At 57.6% G+C, this 13,248-nt stretch overlaps 1 long non-coding RNA gene across 1 annotated transcript; it reads right to left on the bottom strand.

Moving 5' to 3' along the window:
* Positions 1-8,317: 8,317 nt before the first annotated feature.
* LOC147576323 (uncharacterized) lies at positions 8,318-13,028 on the bottom strand. The gene is made up of 2 exons (XR_015241406.1): positions 12,823-13,028; positions 8,318-9,826 (listed from the first exon to the last, which is right to left on the bottom strand). It is a non-coding gene; the product is annotated as an uncharacterized LOC147576323 (long non-coding RNA).
* Between the last annotated feature and the right edge of the window lie 220 nt (positions 13,029-13,248).

The following is a 13,248-nucleotide window of genomic DNA, read 5'->3' as shown; positions in this document are numbered from 1 at the left end:
GAAACACCACCTGCTGTTACGACTTCCAAGTGGGATCATTCAAAACCCAAAGTGGCCAGACACGGGCGTCGAGAGCGACGAGATAGGCCTTGATCCCCAGGAGCAAGGGTGGGGGGGTATGGCTGCCCTGAGACCACCCCAGGCAGCCCCTCCCCAGGTCTGTTTACCACTACCTACCGCCCCCGCCGACCATGAGCTGGAGGCGACGCCTCCACCCGGCACCATCGGCCCTCTTGTTTCTTCCCTGTCTCTTCCCGGCGTCCCACAGGCACAAGAGCAGGGTCTGGACGCCGTCACAGTTCTTCCCAGCCACCTCGTCCCCCTCGCCCTGTTTCCTTGTCTGCAAAATGGGCGTGGAAGCCTTTGGGACATGCTTGTCCTGCAGAGCTGTTCCGGGACAGAGGCTGTGCTCGCCTCCCGGCTAGTTTCTTACTGAATCAACAAGCAGTCGCCTCACCTGGGTACCAGGGCACAGCACTGAGTACCGCCTGGTCCCTGCCCCAGGGAGGTGGCCGTGGGAGGGGCGGGAGCCTGGAAGGTGTGTTCGGGGGGACCCTTCCCAGGCGACACCAAAGGGCTCTGGGTTTGGGGGTGGCAGCCAGGATGCCGAGGTGGCCACAGTCACGGACACGGATGCCAGACTCCTGGGCTCACATCCACGGCCTCCCCGTCCTGGCTGCAAGCCTCAGTTTCCCCAGCTACTCCCAGGGGGAGATGGGGGGGGGCGGGTCTTGTGCCGATGAAACGACTGAGTAGTTCTAGGAGGCACAGCTCAGCACCGGGCAGACGCTGCTCAGAGGTCGTGAGCACAAAACCGTCCTCGAGAGGCCAGAATGCGGCAGGTGGATGGGGACTTTGTCGCTGCTGGGCCCGATTTCAGTGTTTCTGAAAAATGGAGCAGCCAAGGGCACTGACCCCCGCTGAGGAAGGTCAGGAAGGGGCTCAGAGTGGCCTGTCCAACAGGGGCCGGCCTGCCACCCGCCAGCCGCTATCTGTCTGGGCTCCGGGGCCACCTTCCCGGGGGAGCGGGCAGGGAAACCGGAGCCCGGGGCGGGAGGCGCGGGGCCGTTTCATCCACCTCGGGATGGCGGCGAGTTCCAGGTGAAGCTATTGTTCCCGCGCACGGGTGGGGATAATGCGTCCCGACAGCTCCGAGGATGGGCCCCCGCGGGCCCCCGGGTTACAGACCGGCCTGAGAGTGGCCCCCACGGTCTGGCCTCTTCGCGTGCTTCTGGCCCCCGGGCTCAGCCACACCTGGGAGCGGTGCGGCCCATTCACTAAGCGCTTTGGCCAAGGTCACCATCAGCCGGGGACAGAGTGCCCCTTGTCGAGGGCGCCAGCCCAGCCTTTGTGCCCTGCGGGCTGCCCCCGACCTCAAGAACTCCCCCTGCTCACCCTCATTCACACAGGGAGGGTGCTCACTGCCGGGGTGGGGGGGTGGGGGGGCTGCTCTCCCTCCCCCTCCCTCCCTCCCAGGCCGCCTTGGGCCGGAGGCTAAAGCCTTCACCAAACAAGCCTCGCCCACCATTTTCCAAAACCTAATTGCCACGCTGTGTCTGTGATGGGCACGGACCCAGGGCTGGGCCTGCCAAGAATTTCCCCGTGTGAATACCTGTGCAGGGCATCTCCTGTGGGAACCGGGAGTCACACAGGGCCTGGCGTTTGTCCCCAGCCTGTCTTGTGACATTAGGCGGATCAAAGCCCCATTGTAAAAAGTCATGTTCGCTCTGTTTGTCCGCCTGGAGCCTGCGTCCCGGGACGGCCCTTCCCTCGTCTCGGGTTCGGGGAGGGAGCTGACCATCGAGAGACGAGATGTGGGCCCCCGCATTCCTTCTGGAAGGAGCCCCGCCAGGAGGGAGTGAAATTGTCTCTCCTGGGTCGGAGGCTGGGCGCGCCCTGAGAAAGCACGAGAAAGCGTGGGGGCAGCCCAGCTCTCGGTGTCTTCAGAGGAACAAGCTTCAACCTGGCTCTGCAAATCGCAGCTAAAAGGCAGAGAAAAACGTCACCGACGCTGAAATCACCGAGGCTTCAGAGCCAGCGATGAGGGCAGGGCCGCGGGAAGGGGCCGGGGGTGGCCTCTGCCCGGCACCCCGGGGGGAGGGGGGGTGGCGGGCGGGGAGGAGAGCAGGCTTGGACAGGCCTCGGCAGGGAGTGCTAGGAAGGCGCTCGGGGCTCCCAAGGGGCGGCCTCCCTCACTCCCGAGACCCGCCGCCACTGGGTGTCGGGGTGGGGGGGACCCGCCGCTGAGTGTCCAGTGAGGGGGGGCCGGTCAAACCATTGAACCACCTGCGTGGCAGCGTGTGAGCCAGAAGGGTCCTGCCACCTGCTGTGGGCCGCCCGGGGCACGGGTCGAGCGCCGGGACGGCTCGGTGACCTCTGTCTCCGCGAGGACGTGTGTGCCACCTGCTGCCATCCCTGGTGTGTTAGTCAGTAACAAGGTCCCCTCCAAATCCCCGTGGCTCAACCACGAAACTCGCTTTTCTTCTCGCGCGGAGCGCAGAGCGGAGGGGCGGCCGCTGTCCATGGGGCGAGCCCGAGATCCGGGCTGCTTTCGTGTCGCGCTTCTGCTGGGGGAGGCGTGCACGCGCCTTTGGGCCGCTGTCCCCAGAAGTGACACATGGCTTTTACTCACTGCTTGTGTGTTCTTCACCTCCCCCTCCTGGGCGCCCTGGAGGGAGGTCCAGTGGGTGTAGACCATCACATCTGCCCCGCTCAGTGAGACCCGCTCGTGTGTTTGAGACGCCAGGGATGTGACGTGGAGCAGGCCACCAAACGGACTGGGCAGTGGTCACAGTTGGACCCAGCCTAACACTCATGCTGGCACGTTTTTTTGGGGGGGGGCACAGTGCCACTCTATCTAGATCCCCTTTTCCATCTGATTCTCTCATGTCACCCCAGATGTCCCTTCTCTCACTGGGAAGATGCAGGGACTATTCTGCCCCTGGGTGCTCCCCTCAGAAGCACCGCGTCCTTTCAGCCAGGGCCCGGGGACTCGCCCAGCAGTGCTGTGTGCAGTCGATGAAGGCAAACCATAGGCTTCTGGAAGGAAATGTGAGGCTGCCCCTTAGCTAAGTGACTTCCCTTGTTCTCTAGAGAACAAGGCAAAGTCATGGAGCTTGATTGGGATTCTCTCTCCCTCTCTCTGACCCTCCCCTGCTTGTGTGCTCTCTCTCTCTCTCTCTCTCTCTCTCTCTCTCAAAATAACTAAACTTTACAAAAAGGAATGGCTGGGTCCAGAGGCTCAAATGCTATCATCAGACCTCAATCTCACCTTCTCCATTTCTCATTTCTGCCTTCCTCAGAGAGTTCTAATCCTCGGATTGGCTCTGATTGATAAGAATGGGGTCACATGTCTACTTCTCAATCAACTAGTTTAGCCAGAGGGGGATCAAGAGACACTAACTGGCCATCCTGGGTCCAGGGACCATCCTTGCCTCTCTTGAGTCTCGTGGACCGGGAAGGGGCATTGTTGCACGAGACACAGTACATCGCAAGGCTTCTGTCTGTTAACAGTAGCACACATTCCAAGGTTTTCTGTGCTGGAAGTGTAAACATTCTGCAGAAGCCCAGGGGAAGGAGACGCTTCCTCCGCTCAGGGCATGGACGGTTAGGGAAGGCTTCCTGGGGGAGGTGTGTTTGCAGACAGTCAAAGGGGTGCTAGCGAGGGCGTGGCAAGCAGCGGGAACAGAGGGAACAGCATGGGCCAAGAAAGGCCAAGGGCCAAAGAGCATGTCTCACTTGCGGGCTCCTGATCGCTCAGTGAGCCTAGAGAGTAGGGTAGGGGACAAGACCCATGGCAGGCGGTGTTGTCTGGGACCTGTCTGACCGTTCCTCAAGATTGGGGTGAGATGGGTGGGACCCAATCCAAGGAAGGAGGAAGCACTGTGGTGGGGGGCAGGTCTGGACCTCAGGGTCTAGAATGAGCAGAGAACGTGCCGTGGGCATTTCTCACGTGTGGCACCCAGGACAGGGACGGGCATGGCTGCCCAAAGGGGTCGTTCAGGCAGAAATGGGGTCTTGGCAGGTGTGATATTGCGATTTATGATAAGAGATATCTATTTGGTCTTTGTCCCCTTTGCTGGCACAAAGCTCCTGAAACCCCTGGAATTTCCTGTGATGAGAACAGAAAGGTGTTTTGTTATGTTAATGGAGTGACTCTTGGAAAGTCCCTGAGGAGGGGGGCTGGCAGCCACGGGAGCCCACCCAGGGCTTGGAGGCTTTCAGACCCACCTCCAGAGAGGGGCTGGAGCTTGAATCCATTGCGAATGGCCAATGATTTATTCAATGAGGCCTGAGTAAGGAAGCTCGCAGGAAACCCAAAAGGTATGGGTTTGGAGAGCTTCTGGGCTGGTGGAGATTTGGGGAGAGTGATGTACAGGGAGGGCATGGAAGCCCACGGTGCTTCCTCACGCCTACGCACCTCTTCCATCTGGCCGTCCAGATTCTTTCCTTTTACAATAAACCAGTGTCCTAGTAAGTAAAATGTTTCTCTGAGTTCTGTGATTAATGTAAAATTAGATCATTAGGTGGGGCCCTAATCTCATCTGACAGGTGTCCTTGCCTGTAAGAAGAGATCAGGACACAGACACGAAGGAGGAGAGAGGCCTCAAGAGGAAGCAGCCCTGTGCACTTGTGGATCTTGGACTTCCGGTCTCCAGGACCTGAGGGGGGAGAATGGATCTTGGACTTCCGGTCTCCAAGACCTGGGGGGGGATGGATCTTGGACTTCTGAGCTCCAGGACCTGGGGGAGGGGCTGGATCTTGGACTTCCGGTCTCCAGGACCTGGGGGAGTGTCTGGATCTTGGACTTCCGGTCTCCAGGATCGGGGGTAGGGGGGCTGGATCTTGGACTTCCGGTCTCCAGGACCTGGATCTTGGACTTCCGGTCTCCAGGACCTGGGTGGGGGGAATCGGTCTTGGACTTCCGGTCTCCAGGACGTGGAGGAGGGGATGGATCTTGGACTTCCGGTCTCCAGGACCTGGGGGAGGGTCTGGATCTTGGACTTCTGGTCTCCAGGACCTGGCGGGGGGATGAATCCTGTTGTTTAAGCTCCCCCATCTTTGAGACTTTCTACAGCAGCTCGAACTGACTCTACAGATGCCTGGTTGCAAAGCAGTGGGTCTGTGAGAAGGACCCCAGGGTGCTGGGGACACAGGGAAAGCAGGCCGGACACTTGGAGACAAGGGCCGCTGATGAGTGCCAGAACACCGAGCGCACACGAGCTCCGAGGTGGACTGGGCGTGGCCCCGGGCCAGGTTAGAGCAAGGTCAAAGCCACGCTGAAGATTCCTGCTACAAGGACTGACAGTGGCTGTGGGTTTGCATGGCTCTCTGCAAATCGGAGCAACGCCTGCTGTGTACGTCCCCAGCGCCTTCTTGGTGCCAGTGCCGAGGACCCCCAAAGCAGAAATAACAGCGACAGCATTTTCGGCTCACTTGATGTAGGCCTTGCACCCACTGAGAGATGCATCGCCTCTGACCTTCACTGCAGCCTCCGGCTGATGTCCTCACTCCAGAGGCCTGGGAAGCCCAGGGCCACACTGCTGTTGGGCCACCCAGTTAGGATTTGAACCCAGGTCTATGGGACCTTGGAGCAGAGGCCCCTGGCCACTCAATTCTTGGCCTTGCTGCATCTACCAAAGGGTGGTTCTTGGCCACTTTTGAAAGAGTCTGGCGTTGATGTGGGGCCCTTGGCAGCTCTAGACTGGGCCCCCATACATCTCCCCTCATCCCCCCCACCCCCGGATCCTCACAGTTGGGGGTCTGGGTTCGGGGGTGCTACTGGGCTCTAGAGCACCAGAACCCTGATGCAGGGACAGAGTGTGGAGTTAGGGACATGGGGTCACCAGGACTGCCCTTCTGCCAGTGAACAAGGCTCAGGCTGTGGCCTCTGCTTGTTTTTTAGCTCTGGGGACAATAGGGCTGTGTCTGGGGTGCATGAGAACAGCTCTGGCCCCCTGTGTGTGCTGATCAGAGACCTCAATCCCAGTGGCAGTCCAGGTGGCATTGTTCCTGCATTCTGAAGCCATAGCTACCCCTTCCTCTTGGGGTCCCTGTTTCCCCAGAGCAGGCTTTCGATTGGCCCCCAATCAAGAAAACTGAGAGATGGAGTCCTGTTCCCGGGGTCCCTGCAGACACTGGGGAGAAGAGGGATCTGGAGGAGAATAAGGCCACACACACTGTCGGCCAGAGAGATGGGCCACAGCAACCTCCCGGGGGCCCCTGCAGGTGCCCTGCACAGGCTTGAGCTCTGTATGGGTGGGCACCACTCTATATGAGCTCTGGGAGGACCACTCAGGGAGACGGGAAGGGGATGGGTCCAGTGAGTGCCTGGGCTTCAGAATCACAGGTAGACAGGAGGGTGGCCACTCAGACTGCCACCTGTGTGATCTATTGGAGGCTAGGTGCCAGCCCCTGAGCCTCACCTATGCTGTTTCTTCCATCTTCCCTACCTGGCTCTCATCTTCCTCTCCATGGTGGGAAGAAAGCTGAGGTCTCCTGTGTGCCAGCCCCCTGCCCACACTGCCAGGTCTTGTCCTCAAAGGACAACTGGACTCACCTTGGGGTCAGCCAGAGAGCACTGCCCCACAGCCCACAGGGAATGACAGAGCCTTAGCCAACCTGGGGTTGATTTTTCTGAGATTTTCTGAGAGCGTATTTATTGAGAGAGGAAGTTGCAAGAGGTGAGAAATTCATCCAGAAACTTGAGGAATTGGATACTTAGCAAACCCTTTATCACAAGGGGCTGTGTCTCCTTGGACCTATACACCTGCAGATTCCTGGCACTCACTGTTTATCTGCCGGAGATTAAAAATCTGAAAAAGTTAGTTGTTAGCATGAAAATCCCAGAAGAACTGGCTGGTGGTGATTTACTTGAGAACATAAGCTCTCTCTGATATCCTGGGGCCCAGCCCAGGAGGTTACCAGTTTTCAGAATAGCCCTGACGCCCAGACCCAGTCGGGCTTCCTGCCCAGGCCTAGGTGGGGTCACCTGGGCCAGGGGCGGGAATGCAAAGTCTGAGACTCCTCCTCAGACTTGCTGAATCAGAAACTCTGGGGGGCGGGGAATAGGGAGGTAGTCCATGTTCATGGATTGGGAAACCCAGTATTGTTTCACATGTAGATTCAACATGAGCCTAAAGTCTCATTAAGCTGTTTTGTAGGTGTTGAGGAACAGATTCTAAAATCTATGTGGAAAGACATGGGTGACAGAGTAGTCAATGCAATTCTGAAAAAGATGAGACTTCGGGGGCAGGGTCAGCAACCTGTGTTTTAAATTTTTTTTTCAACGTTTTTTATTTATTTTGGGACAGAGAGAGACAGAGCATGAACGGGGGAGGGGCAGAGAGAGAGGGAGACACAGAATCGGAAACAGGCTCCAGGCTCCGAGCCATCAGCCCAGAGCCTGACGCGGGGCTCGAACTCACGGACCACAAGATCGTGACCTGGCTGAAGTCGGACGCTTAACCGACTGCGCCACCCAGGCGCCCCAGCAACCTGTGTTTTAATAAGTCCTCAGGTAATGGGCACCTGGGTGGCTCAGTTGGTTAAGCATCCAACTTTGGCTTAGGTCATCATCTCCAGGTTCATGGGTTCAAGCTCCCCCATCTGGCTCTCTGCTGACAGCTCAGAGCCTGGAACCTATTTCAGATTCTGTGTCTCTACCCCTCCTCCACTCACACTCTGTCTCTCTTTCTCTCTATCTCTCTCTCAAAAAAAAAAAAAGTCCTCTGGTGAGTCTGGGGCACTGCCTGGGAACCACTGGGAAAGCACAGAAGTTGTGGGGGTGGGGGGTGAAGGGGACCACATCTGGAGGCTGAAGTGTTTAAGGGCTTCCTCCCTTAACACTCTTCCCTTAAACACTCACCTGGTGAGTGGGCATCTGCGTTCTCCCACAAACACACCCCAAGGTTGCTTCTGGGGCAGGGGAGGGCGTGATTCTGACTGGGCCAAGTTGGAGTTGTGTCTAGCATTGAGGATCTGCTGGAGAAAAGGCAAGGTGTGCCCATATATTAATGAAGTCTGTCTCTATCGTATGTGTTTTAAACTCTAGCATAATCCTGGTGTCTTTCACAATCCCCCACTGGCCACTGTTCTGGTCCCTCTTGATACCTTCTAAAGGACCATGGTCACTTTCCTTCCCCTGGACTCCTCACCTCTGGGCTGGCTGCCTCCACCAATGTTTCTCCCATATGGGCCACCAGCATGGCCTTCCTAAAAGCACAACGCTTTTATGTGTTCTGAGTACTCAACTTTAATTTTTTTCCCTTAGTAGCTTCTGGGTTTTCTGTCTGGCCTAGGAATACTTTCTGCACTGTGAGGTTATAAGGATATTTATCTTTATTACTTTCCATATGCTTGTAGTTCAAAAAGCAACAACAAAACTCCTTTGTCTTTAACTCATTTGGAAATTATTCTTGTGTACAGTGTGAGGTAGGGATTTAGCTTTGTTTCTAACTGGATGGTCAGCTGTCCCAGCTCTTTTCAGCAAAGAATCTGCCCTTTGTCATGTTTTAAGTTCCAGTGTCTATTGGGAAGAGCCTTTGAACTCTTTCTCTCCCACGGATCATTTTGTCCTCATGCCACGAGTATACCATTTATTTGCCGTAGCTTTGGAATCAATTTAATATCTGGTCAGTCACCTTCCTTCGTGATCGTCCTTTGCAGAGCCCTCTTGACAATTTTTGTGGGTTGATTTCTCCCCCCTGAGCATCACATTCACATGGTCCAATTTTCCCCCTAAAAAAGGAGAGAAGATTGGGTCTCATTTTTAAAGAAATGCCACAAACCCAAACTCAGAGTCTTGCTGGGATTCTGAACGGAATAGAATAAGTATATATAATCCTTGAAGATTTGGCCAATTGTGATGGTCGATCCTTCTCAGAGAACATCTCTCTTCGTTTATTTAGGACTTGATTTAAGTTCTTTAATGGCATTTCATCATTTTGTCAAGGAAATCTTGTACGCTTCTGATTAGATGTGTTTCTAACCATCTCATGGCTAGCTCGGCGAGATTAGGGCCTCAGGACGTGGCAGGCCTGGGAGAGGCAGAGCAAAATCTGCCACATGGTGATGTGGCATGTGTCTAGCAGTTGCTTGCTCTATTGGGGTCGCTCTGGCCTTAAGTGGCCACACCAGCCTGTAAGCCCAGCTCGTGGGGATTTCCGGGGCCGGGTTTGGCTTTGATGTTGGATCCCTTTAAGTTCAGCTCGCTGTCATACTGAACTTGGGTTGTCAGGATTCATCTGGAATTTTACCATGAAATGGTGGCATGAAAGGGTGGGCTCCTCCTCTGTGCCCTCAATATGTCCCCGTGCTCCCTTCTTGCTATTGGTGACATAGTTAACACTCCTGCGACCCTTTACGACTCAAAGAGCCGGACAGCAGCTTTGCCTGGACGGCGTGAAGGGTTTGGTGGGATCTGAAGCTGAAGCCAGCGTTCCAGCGTGGCTCGCACACACAGGACTCACATTCGTCCCTGGCACCAGCACGGTGCCCCTGACCCAGCCCCAGAGTTAAATGAGAGAGCCGTCCCAAGCCAGTAGAGTGGCTCTGAAAGTTTTCTGCTTCCTGAGCCAGTGGCCCTCGCCCCACATTGGTGCCTGCTTGTCACACCGAGCCCGGTTCAGAGGCAGAGGAACCACTATCCCTTGAGATGGTGAGATGGCGGGCTGGTGGCAATTCTTTATGTCCCTGCAGGGGCCCCGCCTCTGAAATAGCTCTCCTGCTGGGGTGGGCATTGCCAGTGGTCTTCTCCCTCTCACCTCTGTCCTTCAGGCCTTCTTGCTGGGCCATCTCTTGCCCCACGTGGGGGGTCGGGCAGATCCTTAACAGAATGTGGAGTGAAAGAAGCTGGTCACCAGTGGCCACTTACAGAGTGTGGTTCCATTTCTGTGAAGTGTCCAGAACAGGTGAACCCACGCAGACAGGAAGTAGACTAGCGGTTACCTGGGGCCGGGGGTAAATGGGGAGTGACTACTAATGGGAACAGGGTTTCTTTTTGGTGTGTCTAAAACGTTCTGGAAAAGACCGTGGCCATGGGTACGCAGCTCTGAGAACACACTAAAAGCACTGAAAGTCGGTGAAGTCTATGGCACGTGAGTTATATCTCAATAAAGCTGTTACCAGGAAGAATATGGCCCTGACCTGCCTTTCCGGAACACAGGGACGAGAGCCAGGGCGCTCCTGAGCAGGCCCCCTTCCACTCGCCTCTCCCCGGCTCCCACGTGCGCCCCCGCTGCCTGGCCGCGGTCCCCCCCATCTCCTCGCTTCCCACCACTCCGGTCCTCCCGAGCTGGGGCACGAGGTCGGCCCTCGCCACCCCGTGTAGCTCCCCCCAGAGGCGCCCAGTTCTCAGCACAAACGGGACCTCGGCCACAGTGGGCTCCCTTCCACCAGGTGCCTCCATGGTCCACTGGCACCCGTGGCCTTCATCCCCAGCACTGTATGTGGTCAAGGCGCTGGAAGGATCCAGAAGGATCTGAAAAGAACTGAGGGCTGGCATCCCATGCCTGGCACAGAGGAGGTATATGGGAAGTCCTTATGGACAGGCCGAATCACCAGCGTCCCTGGGTTAGGCCTGGATGCTGGAGGAGGAATCAGAGAGAGGAAGAGGCGTGTAAGGGGGGTGATGGGAGTCTGGGGGCCTCTCGCGCTGCGGCCTCAGCCCCTCTCACCGCGCTGCGGCTCCTGGGCCCAGAGCTGAGGTTGGCCAAGGACGCTCGGCAGGCGGAAGCTTCCAGAGCAGGCAGGCACTAGCACCGTGGGAGGAACACGGAGGCAAGCCCACTCGCCACAGCTGTGACTCGCCAGGACCTGCTCAACAACTGGTTTTGTCTGCATGTCTGGGCAGAATGGGACCATCCTGGGTGTCACCGGGGTGGCGGAATTAGGGCGGCTCGTCAGCCTGGAGGGGACACACTCATCGCTGGGTCTTTCCACCCCTTTTGCGGACCCTTGTTACCAGACACCTTGCCTTGCAGGCCCTGACTTACTGTCTGTTGTTGTTACATCTGGAAGCATCCATCCGTCCTGCTCGCGTCGCTTGGTGCCTAGCGAGGGCCGAACTTTCCCACAGAGACGTTCCCCACCCAGCGGGCGCACTGTGTGTGGCTGGCGGCCAGGGGGACCCGAGCGCCTGCTGCACAGCCCGGCACCGAGCTCTTTGGGGGCCCCAAGGGTGACCCCACAAGGCCCGCCTCCCGGAGCTCCCAGCCAGGCCTCGGGGGTTGGGATGGGGGCCAGGCTGGTGGAAGATGGCAGTGACTAAGCCGGGGGTCTCCATGCTGTGCACGGTCTCCGCTGAGGATCCCACAGAGGGAGTGAGGGTCCCGCAGGGGGTTAAATCAGGCCCCTCCCTTCTTTTCTTTTAACTTCATTTTTATTTGTGTTTCGTTTCAATCCGAGTTAGTTAACGTAGAGTGTAATGATGATTTCATTAGAATTTAGGGATTCATCACTTACCTACGACGCCCCGGGCCCCTCCCAACAAGTGCCCTCCTTAATGCCCGTCCCCCATTTAGCCCATCCCCCTCTGTCAACCCTCCGTTTGCTCTCTGTGTTGAAGAGTCTCTTCTGGTTTGTCCCCCTCCCTGATTTTATCTTGTTTTTGCTTCCCTTCCCCTACGTTCATCTGTTTTGCATCTTAAATTCCACATGTGAGTGAAGTCATAAGATATTTGTCTTTCTCTGACTGATCTCGCTTAGCATAACACCCTCCCGTTCCATCCACGTAGTTGCAAATGGCAAGGTTTCGTTCTTTTTGATGGCTGAGTGATACTTCATCGTATATGTATCCCACGTCTTCTTTGTCCATTCATCCCTCGATGGACATTTGAGGCCCCCCTTTCTCACCCTCAGTAAGGACTTATTGAGCACCTCCTGTGTGCCAGGCAGGCACCAGGCCGCTTAAAGACACGGTGGTGAGGCCCTCGTGGTGGGGACGACGGTCTAGCAAAGAATCCTACACACGCATCATTTCACCCCATGGAAAGGCCAGGGAGGTGCAGGAAGCGGAAGTAGGTGGCCCGTCCTGCTGGTCAGCTGGGGCCCGGGGCGGGAGTCAGCCCTCGGTGCTGTCCCGGGAGGCAGCGTGTTGCTGGGGGAAACGCAGGGTAGCAGTGGCCCGGGGAGACGAGACAGGGGCACGAGGCCAAGTCACAGGTGGGACCTTACAGGACTTCACCCTGGAGCCTTGCTGAGCTCCGGGTGCAGGGCCAGCTTCAGGGGCCGGCGGTCGTGCCCAGGACCTCACTCCGCCAGGCCCCTGCACTCGGTCTAATGCATCATACTCGCCAGCTGGAAACTCTTACCCAGTTTTGAACAAGGGGCTTGCGTTTCCGTTTTGCTCGGCATCTCTGTGGGTCCTGCTGCCGCCCAGGAGCCCGAGCCGGGCCAGGGGCTGACTCCGGAGCCCAGGCCCCTCCACCATCCCATCCTGGCAGTGGGAGGAGGGCTGGGGCTTGCCCTCTCTGCTGGGCGGGGACGGGCCTTTCCAGGACCCGCTCCCCTCCCCTGGAAGATAATCTCTGGTTAGGAGCCCAGGCCCTCAGCGGCACACGGGCCTCTGATGTTTCACGTGGAGGGCGCTCCCCGGCGGGGCCTTGCGGGGGTGGACGGCGTGGGCCCGGCTGGGAAGGGGCGCGGACGCTCTCAGAGGCCGGGCCGAGGGCCCTGGGCTCGGCCTGGTCACAGGGCTGCCTGCCGCAGGCCAGCGTGAGTGCCAGGCAGAGGCACGCCATCCAGAACATTCTTCCCGGAGTTTGGCCCAAAGGGCAGGAACTCAGGTCCCGGCACCCGGAGCAAGCGAGCATAATTCCTCACCTCAACTTGCTCATCTGCACAGCGGGGACAACCTCCCGGCTGCAGGGCGGTGGATGGGGGGCTTGTAACGGCTCCGGGAGCCCCCGGCCATGCTGGGCACGTGCGTCCTCTCATCTCGGCTCCCCGACAGACACACTGCTTCCGGAGAGGACCACAGACGCGGGCCCCTGTGTCTGGCCCAGAGGAGGCACCCAATGAGCACTGGGTTAAAGAAGGAGGGAGTGGTTGATGTTCTGCTCCAGGAACGCCCCCCCCCCCCCCCCCCCCGGCTCCGGGCTGCCCGTGTCGCGAGGCGAGGCCATGGCCAGGAGGGAGGGAGACAGAGCAGGAATGTCAAGGGGGTGAGAAGGAGCTGGGCGTCCCTCAGGAGAGAGCGGTAAGTAAGCAGCGTTTGAGGATTAGGAAATACCAAGCGGAGAGAGGCCT

This window comes from Puma concolor, chromosome D1 (genome assembly GCF_028749965.1).
Source record: "Puma concolor isolate L17-30 chromosome D1, mPumCon1.1.hap2, whole genome shotgun sequence".
NCBI classification, from domain to species: domain Eukaryota; kingdom Metazoa; phylum Chordata; class Mammalia; order Carnivora; family Felidae; genus Puma; species Puma concolor.
This window is presented reverse-complemented; position numbering and strand designations above follow the sequence as displayed.